General features: G+C 31.2%; 1 pseudogene; it reads left to right on the top strand.

The window, feature by feature from the left end:
• The first annotated feature begins 1882 nt into the window (after positions 1 to 1882).
• On the top strand, positions 1883 to 19253 carry LOC142616733 (very-long-chain aldehyde decarbonylase CER1-like; annotated as a pseudogene).
• Positions 19254 to 20346: the final 1093 nt, after the last annotated feature.

The following is a 20346-nucleotide window of genomic DNA, read 5'->3' as shown; positions in this document are numbered from 1 at the left end:
CCATAAATGCTACTTGTAGACCAGGCAATTCAATGGATCACTCAAATAAGAGAGAGATTTTATGCTTTGCTGTGATGTGAATTGTCATGTTGGTTATACCTCTATGAGTTCTAATTCATTAAGTATGCTTTGAAAGTATGACTGGGTTACAGTATTTAGAAAATTACAGAACAAATGCAAATATATAACTTTTTACTAGTATTATGATTTTTAATTTGTTCTTCTGTTCTAGAAAGCCCTATTATGATTTTTACTAGTATTAATTTAACTGCCTTTGCTTGATTGATATCCAATCATTTTGTAATCTAGTGAAGTGAGCTCAAATTCTTATAATATGGATGTAAGGACACAATTCGAGCCCGAACCCACAGTCAGAAGGGGATGGGCCTGAAAGGCATTTTTACAATAAAATTTGTAGAGAGTGGGTTTGAAATCTAGGTTCTAATGATGCTTAGATAACAGAAAATGATGGGTTTTGATCACAATGGTACACATAAGGAACCGTTTATATGAATATGAAAGAAACCATCTCCCCAAACACAAGCCGATGATGACTTATATTACTTCTTCCCAAGATAGATTATAATTATGGATAGTGAGGTCTACAGTGTATTTCCTCTCCTTTTTCCGATCCCATTTGCCGAAGGTCCTTTCTCTCTTTTATACTCCCTCATTCTTTTCCTTTTCATCCTCCACGTCATGGTTAGACCGTTGGTTTAGATACTTGTTCCATCCACCCCCCCTGAAGTCTTTGGAGATAGGAGCCAAGTTAAAACTTGATGTTCAGGTCTCACTTCCCTATTAATGTTGCAGAGTATTTAATGCGGGGGCGGTGGTAACAGCTTTATCTTAGATATTCCACCGCCATTCTTCTTATTTTCCACTTTTACCATTTTTACCCTTACTTGCAGTAACATAGCATGTGAATGTTAACCAGGTCTTCACTTACCTCAGCTTTACATAACCGAGGACATAATCATCCTCAGACTGTCCCTTTGGACATACTTATTTAGGCATTACCTCTTTATTGTTTAGTATTTCTTTCTGAGTTGACATTCATCCATCCTCGGACCATTCGGTGTCCTCGGATTGGGCCTTTAGCCCAAAAATACTCTTGGGCCATCCTACACATATTCTTGGGCCTAATGACCCTACAATGGATATTATAAGAATTCTTAAAAAAGCCTTAGAGCAGGCCCATGGGATCATGGCTCCAACGAAAGACTAAAAAAAAAGCCCAAGAAGCCCATTTTTCGGCCCTCGATATCTCAATAGTCAATATGGGCCCAATCCCTCCTAAGTAAGGTAATAGAGGCCCACATAAATCTAGTTGGGGTTCGTCAAATAGAACAAAGTTGTTTGTCAAACTGAATTAGGAAGGATCATAGGGTAGGAGTAGGAGTAATAATTATTCTCATTAATTAATACTAATAAAGGTGGTGTGGTGTGGTGTGGTGTGGTGTCTTTTCCTCCTTTTTATTGTAGCAGTACTAAACCCATCCTTCCTTCTCATCACTGTCAGTTATTGTGACTACTTCTTTATTGTGTATGTCAGTAACAGTGACTGAGAATCAGAGAGAGAGAAAGGATCCTTTTATCAAATAAATAAATATACATAAACCCTACCCCATCAGATTTTTTTTATAAGAAAAAAAAACTCAGATTTCAATCTTAATAAATAAAAAACAATACTGATAGTTTAAATTTTTTTTAAACATATGAAACCTTTTTTTAACCATAATAATAATAATAATAATAATAATAATAATAATAATAATACTCCTATAAAATATGCATAATGCAGTTTAAAAATTAAAAAACAAAAACCCATTCACTCGTCCCCAGAGAAATGCTTATTTAATATATAAATAGTTTTTAAATCTTTTACCCCACTTCCCAAAGCTTAGGTGTTCTTCCCCAAAATAAATATCAAAACTTAGCTGCTCCTTGCCACAGACTCATATTAGATTTTTTCTTTCCTCCACTCTCTCTCTCTCTCTTCTTCACAACGAACATGACTACGAGAGTCAAGCTCCCCTCCGACCAAAATCAAGATCTTGCGATGGTAAGTTGTTTGTAGCAAAGGAATGGAATAATTGTTTTCCGATCCCTTCTACCCTTGGTTTTTGAATGGAAAATGTTTTTGGGTTTAAAATATGAGTTCTTAACACTTTTTAGTGTGTTAATTCCTCTCTATTAAAATTGTTGTCTTTCTCCAGGAACACCACAAGGAGAGTGACGCTAATGTACAACTCTTGAAGGCAAAAGTTAATTGGGTTGAGAGTTTGCTAGCACAAGTACTCAAAAACATGGCCCCATTTGAGCTAGCTCAATTTGATTGTTCTTCTTAACTTTACGAATCAGGTTAGTTTGTTAACTTTACTTGTTCTTTATTTATGAGATGAGGGGAGGGTAGGCTTCTTTTTTTTTTTTCCTGGGGGGGATGGGGATGATCATTAGGGAACTTATTCCTGTATTTGTATTACTGCTATATGGTAATTTATATATTTTTTATGCTCAATCTTATGCCTGTGCAATGTTGATATTTGAGATGAAACTCTTCTACAAGTTATGGAAATAATTCACAGTTAATTATTGAATCTTTTGTTAATTTTCCATTGCAGGTTGTTGTTGGAAGTATATAGAAGAGAAAAATCAGTCTGTTTTGTAGAGAAAGTATGAACTTTCATTCTATTTTGGCTGGATACATCTTCTTGTAGATACAGTTTGAGCTATTAGCAGTTTGTCAAATGCTAAGTTTTGCAAGTTTTGATTCACCCTTTGCTTCAAGTGCTTAACAGATCTCATGATGATGATTTCCAAAATTCTTAGTTTGTGCAAAGTAAACATGTGACTTCCTCTTTACTTTCTAAATATTCCTTGGTTCACTATGATGTCATATGAATGAAATTACTGCTATATGTAATGATTAGATGTACAGGTGGTAGAATTTCCAGGAAAATTACTTTTGTCTTGCTCTACATCTACACGTATTAAACTATGAATCTGTTACCCTCTTGGTTGTCTTTTTATTTTTTTATTTTATTTATTTATTTAATTCTTGTTCTCTAAGCTATGTTTGTTGGACTGCAATGATGGTTTTGAATCATAGGGCTAAACTATGCAGGAGTATCTATATTCACCACCACCAATGTATTAAAGTTTACAAATTTAGAGTTCCCACATTGTGATCGTAGTGTTATTGCCATCTTTTTCAGTACTAACTAATACTAATACTTTTGCTTTATGGTGGATAAATAAGTTGGGTTAAGGCATCCACTGATTTATGCTGATTTCTTAAACATAAATAAGATTTGTGAGTTGGTGGAATTGCCTTTAAGGCATCCACAAGTTTTTGAAAATATTGGAGTGAAGCCTCCCAAGGGAATTTTGCTATTGGTACTGGAAAGACACTCATAGCATAGGGTATTGCTTTAGTTTTTTTTTTTTTTTTTTTTAAATACTTATTTTAACGGTTTTAAACTGTTGAAATTTATCTCAAGACAACATATATTTCAATAGTTTTCAATAGTATTTCGACGTTTAATAACTGTTGATAAAGGTAAATCACATTTTTCGACGGTCATATAGGGTGTAGAAAAAAAGTTTCGACACAGTTTTTAGTAGCGGTTCTCAACGGTCATTTAAACTGTCAAAAATACTTTTTTCGACGGTTTTTAATACTTTTTTCGACGTTTTCAACCGTTGAAAATAGCAAACTTTCTTGTAGTGTATATGAACAAGTTTGTGTAACCAACGTAAAAAAACTAGGAAGAAAGTAAAAAACCATACTCTTGGCATTGTTTCTTAAGGATAGTTGTTAACATTCTTTTATCTTTGATGAGGTTATTAACATGCAGATAATGGATCAAATTGAAGTTCAATCTTTCTAACATTTGTATGAAGGAACTACTTATAAGACAAATTGAAAACGACCTAATTGATTATGGCTACGTTATGATAATATATATGACTAAATTAAATGGTTAGCATTTTGTATACTAACTCTAGTGGTTTCATTGTATCATAGTATTTGATCTTGGCTCCTTGGGCTGTAAAAGGCATATACTCATTCATAGTCAAGGAAGAGAGTGAAAGGGACCTAACCAACTTTCTCATACTCCCTTTTCTGTTATGGAGGATGCTTCACAACCAGATATGGATTTCTCTTTCTCGTTATCGAAATGCGAAAGGCAGCAACTTACTTGTTGACAAGAGTCTTGAATTTGAACAAGTTGACAGAGAGCAAAATTGGTCAGTGCACAATATGGATCAATATAAGCACCAATAAGTATAGGGATAAAATATATATATATATATATTTTTACAATCTTTTTCATAATTATTGACATAATCTACTGTGATTGGTATTGTGTAATAAAGTTGTGTCAACAATGAATCCATGTAAAACTAACGTGTTTCTTATCACAACTTACCCTCTTATCAATTTATATATGTAATGAGTGGTGTTTATTTCACACATACTATTGCACACAAAGTACATACACTCAGTTTTTTGCATTGAATTCATGACCTGTGAACTTTGTGTGCATTATTTTTTACGCTAAAAAATTATGTCCCTAACATTACTCATATAAACATATGCATATAGTCAAAAGCTTTTTAACTTAACTTACATCTCATAATGTTTCTAACAGAAATGTTCAGAGTTTAAATCTCTTCTCCCCCAACTATCAAACTATTCTTCTCTAAGATCATACAATTTCCCACAACTTGATGATATGATTGATTGTGACTGATGAAAAATCACTTTTACGTAAACTCATTATTATTTTTTCATCATTCATAATCGATCCCTTCATAGTTGTACCACAAGAGTTTCATGCACCACAAACATTTTCTATTGACAAAAGCTAATGAACATAAAAGTTAAGTACATATTGTAATTGTCTAAAGTGTGTGTTTGTGTGTGTGTGTGTGTGTTTTTTTTTGTGGTTCTATTAAACTTCCGGATAGGGATGATCAAATATTACTCAGTGGAATCGTGTACTACCTATATAGCAGCATGGTACAGAGAGCTTCACACTTGCCCATTTGGAGAATAGATGAAGTAATTATATTAATTCTACTTCATGTGGGACCGGTGGAATTTCTTTACTACTGGCTTCATAGAGAATTTCTTTACTCGCTACCATTCACTCTCGCTACCATTCTCACCACCATTCCTCAATTGTCACAGAGCCTATGACTTGTGAGACCTATTATATTTATTGTCATGTTTGTTGGTATAATATGAATTTTATCTACTTATACTTCCCCTTAAATGTATGCACGTAGGTGGGAGATTTTCAGATTCAAAAATAGAATGCTCATTTTTATAATTACCTTAAATTAATAATTGATCCTAACATTGATAATTAAGACAATAATAAATTAGCTATTTATTAAGATAATAGAAATTTACCACAACTTGATGATATAATTGATTGTGTGTTAGAACTAAAGTGTGTTTGTTTATGTAGGAGTAAAAGATAGTTTAGGATATCAAAAATCTTGTAGCTCAATTGGACTTCTTAGCATTTCTAATAGAAATATTTAGGAATCCCAACTAAGAAGATCGTTTATAATTTTATAATTGAGTTTGAACCCATAGAGAAAGCAAAGAGAAAGGATAGGAAATATTCAAATTAATAACTTTTACTTTATGACCATGGGCTATGTCATTCATGTTATGCTAGGTGTTAAAGGTTCAAGAGATACCTTTTTACACTTTAAAAAATCAAATCAAGAAACTCTCTGGCATCAAGTCTCAAGGTTAACGGTTAAGAATATCATAGGATGGGTGGGTTGGATGCCAAGTGTGTTTACTATTTGTAGGAGTGAAAGATATATAGTTTAAGATTTTTAACTTCAATATCACAACTAGTTGGTTTACTATTTTATGGAAAATGTACAATTACTATCAATATTACTATAAAATACTTACAAAATAATGTGATAACGAAAGTTATTGATGTCACTTCAACAGCATAATAAAAAAGAACCTGCACGGCCAATGATCTTTTATATAAATTTCCTGTATAGAATTATTGCATGTAACATAGGCTTAGCTATTTTAGAGCCATTAATGATTGGAGAGAGAGAGAGAAAGGGAGTTTTTATTTTATTTGATAAACACGCGCGCGCACTCACACACACATATATATATATATATATATAGGGGAAGAAGGATGTGATAAGAGAATACACTCGCACGCCAACACCAAAACTGCATGCGGCAATTAGTGTCGCAGAGCAAGTGGTAAACTCTTTCTTAATATCACACGTTATAGATGTGAGATGACTTGACAACATTGAGTATCTTTTAGATAAAATAATTTTTAATCTCATAAATCCCACATCAATCATAAATTGAATTTTAGATTTTCGTGAATTTATTTATATTTTTAGAGTTTCAACCTATGACTTCCGCTTCTGATGATAGTTCTTTATTATCAGACAAAGACACTAATCAGACCAAGTCAGACCAAGATTTTCATGGAGTATTACAACTTACAGTATCCGCAATTTTTCTAATCACCTTCTCATTCTTATATTTCTTCTTATGGCAGCTGTCACTCATCCATTTGCCAAGCACATAGCATATTTTATGCTCTTCACAATACCATTGGCGACTATCATTTTTACAAGAACTGCTTCTTTGGCTTCCGTTTTCGGTTATGTTACTTACATAGACTTGGTGAACAACATGGGTCACTGTAATTTTGAATTTATTCCAAAGTGGTTATTCTCCATCTTTCCCCAACTTAAGTATCTCATGTACACTCCTTCGTAAGTTTAAAACTCTATTTTCCATATAAGTCTATTATGTTAGTTTACGGATAAAAGAGTAATGTTAGGATCATAATTTTTATTAAAAATCACATGGTAAATCATGAATAGTGGAGTTGTAAACCCACTACTTTTACTCTATTACTCACAATTTACAGTGTGAGTAAGTTGTGGCAAAAGTTGTGGTCCTAGCATTTTATTTGTTAAAATGAATACCAATGTTATTAATGTTTTCATGAGAGTTTACTAAAAGTCAAATGCAATAATTTCTTTCTCAAAAAGAAGAAAAAATAATTTAATATTTACTCAAAGCATGATTTATGATTGAGTTTAAATTCTATAAGGATTGCGAGGTGTACATCCCTTGATTTATACCCACTAATAAAAGAATGCCACATCATCATTTACTAAAAAATTGAATGCAACTTCCCACATACTATAACAACCCATTTTAATATCCTATTTAATTTGTGAAACATGATATTAAATAGATTGTTATTATGTGTAGTAAAATGTACTGAGTTATAAGTAAAAAGCTGATGTAATAAACTTTTATGGTAGAATATATTACATTCTTATTAAATTTAGACTGTTTAAGATTTATTCTAAAAGAAATTATATTCTCACAATTTGAAGATACAAAGGATATTTGTGCACAAAATTTATCCAATATATTGTCTATATCACTTTTTGGTTAATAACATGTTTTCCTATTGCTACATTGCCTTTTTCTTTTCTTTTTTTTCAAAATGCCATGACATGCCAAACTAGCCATATCATATATTCATAGCCACCTGAAGATGGTGCCCTCTACCACTATAGGTAAACACGGATTAGAAAATGAGAAAAGAGTAGAACTTGACTAATTAACTATTTTAGTTTAGTTAGTACAATTTTAAAATAACTATTAATTTCTAGGATGAACAACAAATTTCACAATTTTTTTTCTTCATAATTGCTAATGTGGCAGGTTGTCACTACACACTACAACAAAAGTGGGCTATGGTAACGAAATCTAGTGAGGATAAACAATTTCATCACCAAATGATAACATTTAGTGAGGAAAAGAAGAATTCATCACCAAATATTATAAAAATATTAAAATTGGTGACGAAATCAATATTTTGTCACCAAAGATGTACCAATTGGTGACGAAATCAATATTTCGTCACCAAAGATGTACAAATTGGTGACGAAATATTTATTTTGTCACTATAGGTCATGAAAAAAAGGCAAACCTAGGGTGACGAAATATTCGCGTCACCAAAGACTTACTAGAGGTGACGAAATTTTAAATTCGTCACCCAATATTAGGATGTAGGTGTTTTTGGTGACGAAATAAATTTTTGTCACCTATTGTTTAACCAAAGACTAATCGGAGGTGATGAAATTCCAAATTCATCATCCAATATTAAGATGGAGGTGTTTTTGGTGACAAAATAAGTGTTTGTCACCTATTGTTTACAAATAATTAAGGATTGCCATGGGCAGGGTATACCCATATATATCCAGTTTGTTTATCCATAGAGATCCATACCCTACCCAAAGCTAATTTTTATAAAATCAACAAATATGCTCAAAAACCACTAAAATGACCAATATATTCTCAAAATCTCTAAAATAAGCAAAATACCCATGAAACCTTTAAAATGACCAAAATATTCCTACAATCTCTAAAATCACCAATTATGCTAAAAACCCACTAAAATGGCCAAAATATCTCTAAATCTCTAAAATGAGCAAAATACCCATAAAATAACCTCAAAATTACCAAAATACCCCCAAAATCACCAAATATGCTCAAAAATTACTAAAAATTACCAAAATATCCCATAAACCTCATAAATGACCAAAATCCTCTAATCCTAAAAAATGACCAAAGTACACACAAAACCTAAAAAATTACCCCGTGAAACCTAAAATTTGGCCAAAATACCCCCAAAACAAAAAATTACTAAAATAACCCCTAAACCCAAAAAATAACCGAAATAGCTTTGAAACCTAAAAACTGACCAAAATAGCCTTAATGCTTTAAAATTACCAAAATACTCCTAATCCTAAAAAAATGACCAAAATACCCCCAAAAACTTAAAAAATGACCAAAATACTTCTGAAACCTATAAAATGACAAAAATGGCCCTAAAACCTATACGATGATAAAAATACACCTTAAACTTAAAAGATGATCGAAATGCCCTCAAACCTAAAAATGACCAAAATACCCATAAATGACAAAAATACTCATTTTTATAATTTCTGGCTATTTTGGTCATTTTTTAGGTTTAGGGGGTATTTTGGTCATTTTATTGGGTTTCGAGGGTATCTTCGGTTATTTTTTAGGTTTAGGGGGGTATTTTGGTAATTTTCATATTTCAAGGGTATTTTGGCCATTTTTTAGGTTTCATGGGTATTTTGGTAATGTTTAAGTTTTGGGGAGTATTTCGGTCATTTCTTAGATTTAGGACGTATTTTTGTCATTTATAAGTTTCGAGGGGTATTTTGGTCATTTTGAAGGTTCCAGGGGTATTTCAATTATTTCTTAGCTTTAGGGTGAATTTTGGTATTTTTTTAATTTCGGGGGATATTTTGGTAATGTTTTAAGTTTTAGGGTATTTTGGTAATTTTATGATTTTAGAGGTATTTCGGTCATTTTTTAGGTTTAAGGTGCATTTCGGCAATTTTAGAGGATTTTAGGAGTACTTTGGTTATTTGCAAGTTTTAGAGGCAATTTGGTAATTTTGATAATTGGGTAATTGAGTGGGTTGGAGTTTACCCATAATAATTTGGTTGAGTTAGGCTTGGGTTAGATTTAATTAGTTAAATGGATAATAATGTGTAAATTGCACCCAATTGGCAGGAAAATTGGCATGCATGTTAAGAGCAAATAGAACATGTAATCCAAATGTTGGATTTTCAAAATATGAATTCAATAATAAGTTATTGGGTGGTGTAACATTTTTTAGAATTACATCAGGTGTAACTTGAACCCAGACTTATATTTCTTAATTCAATGTGAATTTCGACAAATCTACCATTAGATTACATTATCTTCATATGTTTTTCATGCATACAAAATTTCAAGGTGATTAAAGATTAGGCATGTTATCAATTAATTATCTAAATTCAAGTTTTTGTAGTTTAAAATAACGCATAAAAGATGAGTTTAAAGATCAAATGACAAATTACACCCGATTGGCATGAAAATTGGTATGCATGTTCAGAACATATATAGAATGTCATCCAACAGTTGGATTTCCAAAATATGAATTCAATAATAAGTTATTGGGTGGTGTAACATTTTTTAGAGTTACATTAGGTGTAACTTGAACTTAACCTTATATTTCTTAATTCAATGTGAATTTTGACAAATTTACCGTTAGATTACATTATCTTCATATGCTTTTCATACTTACAAATTTTAAAGGTGATCAAAGATTAATAGGCATGTCATCAATCAATTGTTTAAATTCAAGTTTTTGTCGTTTAAAATAACGCATAATAGATGAGTTTAAAGTCAAATGGTAAATTACACCCGATTGGCATGAAAATTGACATGCATGTTAAGAACATATAGAACATATAATCCAACGGTTGGATTTTCAAAATATGAATTCAATAATAATTTATTGGGTGGTGTAACACTTTTTAGAGTTACACTAGGTGTAATCTGAACCCAGACCTATATTTCTTAATTCAATGTGAATTTTGACAAATCTACCGTTAGATTACATTATATTCATATGTTTTTCATGCTTAAAAAATTTCAAGGTGATCAAAGATTAATAAGCATGTCATCAATTAATTGTTTAAATTTAAGTTTTTGTAGTTTAAACTAACGCATAATAGATGAGTTTAAAGATTAAATGACAAATTACACCTGATTGATATGAAAATTGGCATGCATTTTAAGAACATATAGAAAATGTAATCCAACGGTTGGATTTTCAAAATATGAATTCAATAATAAGTTATTGGGTGGTGTAATATTTTTTAGAGTTACATCAAGTGTAACCTAAACACGACCTATATTTCTTAATTCAATGTGAATTTCGACAAATCTACCGTTAGATTACATTATCTTTATATATTTTTCATACTTACAAAATTTCAAGGTGATCAAAGATTAATAGGCATGTTATCAATCAATTGTCTAAATTCAAATTTTTGTAGTTTAAAATAACGCTTAAAAGATGAGTTTAAAGATCAAATGGCAAATTACACCCGATTGGCATGAAAATTGGCATGCATGTTTAGAGCATATAGAAAATGTAATCCCAAGATTGGATTTTCAAAATATGAATTCAATAAGAAGTTATTGGGTGGTGTAACACTTTTTAGAGTTACACCAGGTGTAATCTGAACCCAGACCTATATTTCTTAATTTAATGTGAATTTTGACAAATCTACCGTTAGATTACATTATCTTCATATGTTTTTCATGCTCACAAATTTTAAAGGTAATCAAAGATTAATAGGCATGTCATCAATCAATTACCTGAATTCAAATTTTTGTAGTTTACAACAACACTTAAAAGATAAGTTTAAAGATCAAATGACAAATTACACCCGATTGGCATGAAAATTGGCATGCATGTTCATAGCATATAGAAAATGTAATCCAACGGTTAAATTTTCAAAATATGAATTCAATAATAAGTTATTTGGTGGTGTAACACTTTTTAGAGTTACATTAGGTGTAACTTGAACCTATCCCTATATTTCTTAATTCAATGTGAATTTTGACAAATCTACCGTTAGATTACATTATCTTTATATGATTTTAATTCTCACAAATTTTAAAGGTGATCAAAGATTAATAGGCATGTCATCAATCAATTGTCTAAATTCAAGTTTTTGTAGTTTAAAATAACACATAAAAGATGAGTTTAAAGATCATATGGTAAATTACACCCGATTGGCATGAAAATTGGTATGCATGTTCAGAGAATATAGAAAATGTAATCCAACGGTTGGATTTCTAAAATATGAATTCAATAAGAAGTTATTGGGTGGTGTAACATTTTTTAGATTTACATTAGGTGTAACTTGAACCTAGCCCTATATTTCTTAATTCAATGTGAATTTTGACAAATCTACCGTTAGATTATATTATCTTCATATGTTTTTCATGCTCACAAATTTTAAAGGTGATCAAAGATTAATTGGCATGTCATCAATCAATTGTCTAGTCATTAATCAATTGTCTAAATTTAAGTTTTTGTAGTTTAAAATAACGCATTCATAGATGTGGAAACAAGTCGCTTGCAGTTAGGGTGGATGAGGCAGTGTGTTATTTCAATTTTTCAAAAGCTTAGTATATTATTTGTTGTAATTAATTAACTTGTCTTCTAACATTGAAAAACATATAATCAGAGACAGAAAAATGGAGGTCATATTCCTAAGCTAGCACAAGTCTACTATGATACCCACTTCAATTCAAAGACAAAACAGTGGGTACACCCTGATTGCGAACATACATATGTATGTATATCAGTATATGCCTTGAGTTTGCAAAACTAGAATATATGTATTTTTATTCTATATATGTTCGCAAAACTAGAACATATATATTTCTGATGGTTTCTATTATTTAAAATGATAGCAAGAGATGTTGAGAGTGCAAGATGAACATTGTAGCACTCCTGAAGTACAGCCTTTGACCGAAGAGGAGATATCTATAATGGTTCTTAAGCCGAGATCTGGCTATGTAAAGGGACTTGGCATGAGGCCTTCCTCATCTCTTAGGACTCCTGCCTTATCTTCCTCAACTCAGTATACTCAACAACTCGAGGGTCGAGTAGAAGAACTCCAAGATGCAAACTATAGGCTGAAGGGTCGAGTAGAAGAGTTCTAGGATGCAAACTTCAGGCTAGAGGAGAAGATGGATTGCATCATATAATATTTGAGGAGCAAGGGTGACAGTGACATTTGTGGCAATGAGGGGAGCTCATCTACTAACTAGAACACATCCTGGTTAGTGTTTTATTTGCCTACCTAAGAGCATTAGTATTGGGGCTTGTATATGATATATGTTGCTATATTTTAGTATAAAAACACAAAAACAAGTATTATCCTGTCTCTCAATTGTAAACATTTTTACAACTGTGCTATAGTAACCTCTTATATGTATGAGGGTACCGTAGCACAATTGTGCTATAATTGTGTTTTTTGTTAAATGATGGTTGTGGGTTTTTTGTTTGTGGTGGTAGTTGGATTTTTTTGTTTAATAGTGGTGGTGGGTTTTGTGTTAATGATGGTGGCTGGATTTTTTGTTTATTGTGTGGTTGGGTTTTTGTGTTTATGGTGGTGGTGGTTGGATTTTTTGTTTAATGTTGGTGGTGGGTTATTCGTTTATTGTGATGACTGGGTTTTTTTTTGTTTTTTTGTTTATGGCAGTAACTATGATTTTTGTATTAATGGTGGTGACTATGTTTTTTGTTTAATGGTGGTGGTGTGTTTTTTGTTTATGGTGGTGGCTGAGTTTTTTGTTTAATGTTGGTGATGAGTTTTTTGTATATTGTGATGGTTAGGTTTTTTGTTTATAGCCTTAGCTGAGTTTTTGTGTTAATGGTAGTGACTGTGTTTTTTGTTTAACGGTGGTGGTGGGTTTTTTTGTTTATGGTAGTGGCTGGGTTTTTGTGTTAATGGTGGTGACTGTGCTTTTTGTTTAATGGTAGTGGTTGAGTTTTTTGATTATGGTAGTGATTGAGTTTTTGTGTTAATGTTGGTGGCTGTGTTTTTTGTTTAATAGTGGTGGTGGGTTTTTGTTTGTGGTGGTGGCTGAGTTTTTTGTTTATTGTGATGGCTGAATTTTTTGTTTATGGTAGTGGCTGGGTTTTTGTGTTAATGGGTGGTGGCTATGTTTTTTGTTTGATGGTGGTGGTGGGTTTTTTTGTTTATGATGGTGGCCGTGGTTTTTGTTTAATGGTGGTGGCTAGTTTTTTTTTTTAAATAGTGTTGGCTAGATTTTTTATTCGTTATGGTGGGTGGGTTTGTGTTTATGATGGTGGCTGAGTTTTTGTTTTGGATTTCACTTTATTTGTTTTGTTTTAAATTGGGATTTTTCTGCATTCTTTATGATTTCTCCGTAGTTTGTAATGTATGTTTGGTTTTTATTTGATGAGAATGTTGTGGGTCTTCTTTATTTGATAGTTTGGCTTCATATGATTTTGCATTATGATTATTTTGTCTAGCTTGTTATTGGGTATTCTGTGGATATTTTTTGCATTATCTTACTAATAATAATCTTTCTGTTGTTGTTGTTGTTGTAGTACATCTTATTAGGAATATGAGTTTGCAGTCTAGTTTGTTATTAATATATTTTCCTTGATACTTGTGTAGATTTGGGAATGGTGGCAAAAAGATAGCTTTTGTGGGACTACTTGAACTCAATTAATTTTCTGTAAAATTTGGAAGCTAAGACATTATTTGTATGTAAATTGTTGTAATTACTTTGTGAACATCTTTATTACATTTTTAGATTGTATGGATTTGATTTGGTTAGAAATGAATGAATGTTTTTTTTATGGATTTGGTTAGAAATGAATGGATGTTTTTTTTAAATTTTTTTTTTTTATGGATTTGGTTAGAAATGAACAGGTTAATGTAATGACAAGTAAATGTAAAGAATATTAATAAAAAAATAAAATTGGTGACGATAATTTTCGTTGCCATATTTGACTATAAGCAGAAATTGGTGATGAAATAATTTGTCACTTGATCTATCGAAATTAAAAAAAAAAAAAAAAATTGGTGACGCAAAACTTTGTCACCTGATCTATTGAAATTGGAAAAAAATACATTTGGTGACGAAATATTTCGTCACTGAAAATAAGGTTTAGTGACAAAAATATTAGATGACGAAAAACTTTTGTCACCTGTCATTTTTTATTGGTGACGAAAAAATTTCGTCACCTATCATTTTTTTATTGGTGATGAAACATTTTCATCACCAATACATTCTGTGACGGAGCTAAGGTGACGAATGCTGTTTCGTCACCATATGTATTTGGTGACGAAATAAGGACATATTGTGACGAAAGGTTTTGTCACCATAGTCCATTTTTGTTGTAGTGACAAAATACGAGGCTTATAGTGGTGCTTTCAAAACCTCGCTATAGGTTCATCTAGTGTTCATTGTTGAACATGATGCTACACTACTAAACACAATTTATCACTTTCGATTTTGCAAAAAAATTATGAAGGTTGTTTTGTTTGTAACATTGTTGTTAAAACAATCAAAACATGATTGTAACAATTGAAAATTTTCGTTTAACATTTAAATGGAGAGTTATGAATATGATTAAATGTTTGATATCACAAGTTTCACTCTTTGCATCATTCAAAATTTCGGACCAACTACTCACTATATATGCCTCTCTATGATTACATCTACAGTACCATGGACAAATCCTCCGATGCACTATATGAAACTTCTCTCAACAAAAAGGAAGAAGTGCCCCATGTAGTGCATCTAACTCACCTCACAACACCAGAGTCAATCTATCATCTGCGGCTTGGATTTGCTTCCTTTGCCTCTAGCCCTCACATTTCAAAATGGTACATGTGGCTAATGTGGCCCATGACATTATTGTCTAAGATTTTAACTTGGATATATGGTCGAACATTTGTGGTTGAGAGGCATCATTTCAATAAGCTCAGTTTACAAACTTGGGTCATCCCCAAGTATGGTATACAAGTAAGAAAAAATTTCACCACTTTTTCTTTTACTTTTTTTGTTTAAATTTAATTTCTTCCTTTTTATTTTTCCCCAACTTTATTTATCTACTTGATGCTACAGTACTTTTTGCAATGGCACAATGACTCTATCAATTATTTAATTGAGCAAGCCATACTTGAAGCTGATAAAAAGGGCATTAAAGTGTTCAGTCTAGGTCTCATGAACCAGGTAAGTGTTAGTTTTCTCTTATTCTTTTTTTTTTTTTTTTTTTCCATATATGCACTGGTCAGATAAATTTTTTTTTTCCCTTTGGTGGTGCACTTGGAGACAAGTAGACAACTATATGAACGCATATAAATCAATGATCTGGTGACCAGAAGAACATTTAATTTAGACCACTATATGAATTTCTGAAAATTCATAGCAACTTTTGATCAGCTATATAGAAAGCTCCTAAGATACTTTACAAACTCTAAAAGAAAAGGTAATTGCTAATAATGATGATTTCTTTTGTTCTAATTATGATTAAATGATTAAATTAACAATTTCCTAACAATTTACATAAACTTTTGAAAATGTTTTATCTCCCATAGTATTAGAGACCAAGTGATCCTATGTTCGAACCTACTTTTTATCTCTCATTTATCCTAAAACCTGCAAATATTATTAGAGAAAATAGTCCAACGGACATGACAAAATATACCAAAACCAAAATAAGCATTATTGGAGATAAATGGTCGAGTGGGCTTGACATATATAATGAATCCAAACCAACCAGCCCAAAATATTCAAACCCATCACCTATGGTTTGGTTTGGATCAATTATTTTAGCACCTACAGCTTAGCTTGGGTTAATGGTTCTTCAGCCCATTGAGTTTTTTTAAAAAGGGCAATGATACATTGATACTCATAGTCTCTTACACTCGTTTTTTTTTTTTTAAATTTTTTTTTTAAAATTTATTTTATTTTACTGATACGTCTGCTTTTATATATGTGTTAAACTGTGAATATTTCTGCATAAATTATGGATATTAATGTAAAATAATGGATGTAAATAAGTGTAAGAGGGCATTTTCCTTTTGGAAAAACCCCTTCAAAATCAACTTGGTTACACTTGTAGGTCGGTTCTCTCTCTCTCCATAAAGTTTAAGACTTAAGTGATACTAGGGATACTATAATTTTTAATATATTAACCATAAAAATTGATGTATCAATTTTTAAACACAAGGTATAAAAAATACTTAAAATATTTATCTATTATGCTATTTTTTATATATAATATTTATTATGTTTTTGATATGGCATCAATCATATTACCACTACCATGCTAATTTGTAAATATAATGTTATAATATTAGTAGGAGCTCTTACATTTTTTCTTAAAATTTTTGCAGGGTGAGGAACTCAATATTTATGGTGGGCTATATGTCCATAGGCATCCTCAGCTGGAATTAAAGGTAGTGGATGGATGTAGCCTTGCAGCTGCCTCAGTGCTAATTAGCATTCCCAAAGGAACAACACAAGTGCTCCTTCGAGGCAAAATCACTAAGGTTGCTTCTGCCATTGCATTTTATTTATGCAAACGAGGAATTCAGGTATATATGTTTAACATCTAATTAGATTCATGTAATTTTATCCCAAAAAAAAAAAGATTCAGGTAATAATTTTTTTCAAATTAAAAAAAATACATGTAATAATAAGACCGAAACCCATAATTGAATAATTAATTTGATATCACAATTAAAGTGCAGCACAAATATTTATTCTTTGTTTACCACCAAGAAAAAAAGGTTTGGATTAATTCATGGTATTCGAGCTTCTTTTTTGGACCAAAAAAAAAAAAAAAAAATTCTACCTTGCTGATAAAGTTTTTTTGAAATTATAATAAAAGTTTTGTATCTAATAATTTTTTTTATTGTATAAATAATTTGAAAATCCAGATTACATATTCTCTATATTTTTAATACGTATGCCAAATTTCATATTAATTGGACATTATTTACTATTTGATCCATACAACGATTTTTCATGCATATTAAAATACAAAAACTTGCATTTTAAAATTTTGATTGATGACCCATTTATTGATTTTTAATTATATTAAAATTTTGTAAGTAAAGAGAATATTTGAAGATATATTAATGCAAAGATTTATCAAAATTTGCATCTAATAAAGAAATATTAAGCCGTGTAACACTAGGTGTAATCCTCTCTCTCGTGTTGAGTAATAGGAGAACTAAATTATGCTATATATTTCAACGTGGTTGGATTTTATTAATGAACTACGTACACCATGCTTCATGCAGTGGTGTGGTGCTGTAGTCGGTTTATTTGTACAACCATTTATGAACTTTGATTTTTTAAGAAAAGCTCAAAGACGGAATAGCTTACAATTATTTTGGGATTAAATGGGCCAAAAACAAGGTAAACTACTGCTTTTACCTTCTAACATGACCTCATTTTAGGTGGCTACATTACATAAGGACGAGTACATGAAGCTTAACAAAGCCTTGGACAAGAAGTCTCAGAGTAGTTTGATCCTTTCAAAAACCTATGCTCAACAGGTGAACCATCAAATATTTAAGCCTATGCTCAATTATTCTTAAATATTTAAACTACCCTTTCACTAATTTCTACTAAAACATTCTAATATCTAGCTAGAAATGAATTTTTCAACCATTAACAACATAAATAACACTAAAAATTTTTACAGATATGGTTAGTAGGAGATGGATTGACTGAAGAAGAACAATTGAAGGTGCGGAAGGGAACATTATTTATTCCCTATTCACAACTGTCACCAAAAAAATATCGCAAGGATTGCATGTACCATTTCACACCAGCAATGTTGATTCCCCCTTCTCTTGAGAATATCTACTCTTGCGAGGTTTGTAACGTTAGATCAAAATAAATTAATAAATTTATTATCTCCTAATAGTTTAAGTTTTTGAGAGAATTAATAATAATAATAATAATAATAGTAAGTAAAATTGAGAGAAACTCAAATTAAAATTTTAAATTAGAGTTTTAATTTTGCGCCACGTGTTATAAATTATTTATTCTTAAAGAGTTTTGTTTCTTAATTTTAGAATCAAATGTGGGGTTACATTATAAATATTTGTCTAACATTATTTTAGAGTCTAGAATAAATGAATCATAAAAAAAAAGTGTTTCACAATAATTACAAAAATTGACAATTTACATTTTATACCTAATAATATCCTTACAATTTTTTTTAAAGAGTTAACAAAATATAAAAATGATTATCAATAGTATTTAATTAAATTATATATATATATGAATTATATTATACATCTTATTGTATATCTTTAAATGTATCTATGTATATGCATGGGGTTACAAACTAGTTTAAATAGTATTAGAGTAAAAGATCTTGAGTTCAATTTTCTGTGTCCACCTTATCTTCTATTTAAATTTACATGTGTTGGCCCTACTCAATTTAATATTACTATTAATGGGAATTTTGTGCTAAGAATCAATCACTCCCTTTCTTTTGAAATGTAATGCTGAATGACACTATTATTTTAAATTTGATTTTTCCAATCACTTTGCTTATTGAAGCTTTGAAATATATATATGGGTGCAGAACTGGTTACCAAGAAGGGTGATGAGTGCATGGCGTATAGCTGGGATAGTGCATGCATTAGAAGGATGGAATGAGCACGAATGTGGTTACACAATGCCCAACATGCAGAAAGTTTGGCAAGCGAGTCTTCATCATGGATTTAAACCTTTGATGCTCTCCAATGAATCTTCATAAATATGAGACCTGTGCAATAGATAATGCATTTTCAAATATTTTGTAATACTATATATTATGTCTCATATAACAATACTATGTGATATAATATTTGAGAAACCATCTTAATTTATTATTACATGTCATTAGAAGATAGGATAATAAAAGATACGAAGCAACTGCTTGAATGAATTGAAAATAATTTAATTATTTCCACTCATTTGTTCATACAATTATCTTTGATCTTTTTGATTGGTGTAAATAAAGTTGCTTTTGTCTTTTTCCATACCATGTTCAATTATTATTATTATTTGGTTCGAGTGGAGGCCCTTTAAACCTAATGGGTACGTAACATGAGATAGCTCTAAATTCTCTCATGCAAACCTTCCTCGCAGGTAAGGCGAATTCTAAAATTCCTTTATTAGTTGAGTACCCCAAAAAAAAAAAAAAAAAAAAATTCAGTTTATTCAATTGACATTCATGTTTATATAAAATTTCAAAATAGGCCTACAAAACATGCGAGTCTATAGCCACGTTTTTTTTAGCCGCGTTTGCAAAAACACAGTTTAAAGTGTTAGTCAATTAGCCGCGTGTTTAAAACGCGGCTATAGAATACGTCTACATCCGCCTTTTTACATGTTTATAGCTACATTTATGTTAAGAGCTATTGCCGCGTTTTAAACGCGTGGCTATAGGACATTTCTATTTTATTTTTTTAATCTGAACTATGGCCGCATTTGAAAAATGCGACTTTAGCTTCCCTATAGCCGCGTTTAAAAAACGCGGCTTTAGTTTTCCTATAGCCGCATTTGTTCAGCTTTGTCTACAGTCGTAGGTTAAAAACGCTACTTTAGGGTTTGTTTAAATAGTATACTTAAAATCTGATCAGCCCTTTTTTTGTTCTAAAATGCTGACCTTTTGCCTTCTTTCACTAGTTTTCCGATCCTTTAGAGTACTCTCCAATCGCACAGTAGCCCTTTTGTCTCTTTCACTTTCCGATCTCAAGTCCTCACCCTCCATCTGTCACTCTCACTCCCCACAGGTAAGTTTGGTTTTTTTGGATCACTTCCTAACTTTCTCCGCTTTTTCGTTTCTCATAGGAGATCTCTTCTTC

This window comes from Castanea sativa, chromosome 11 (genome assembly GCF_040712315.1).
Source record: "Castanea sativa cultivar Marrone di Chiusa Pesio chromosome 11, ASM4071231v1".
NCBI lineage: Eukaryota > Viridiplantae > Streptophyta > Magnoliopsida > Fagales > Fagaceae > Castanea > Castanea sativa.
Note: the sequence above shows the minus strand (reverse complement) of the source record. Positions and strands in the feature narration are given on the sequence as shown.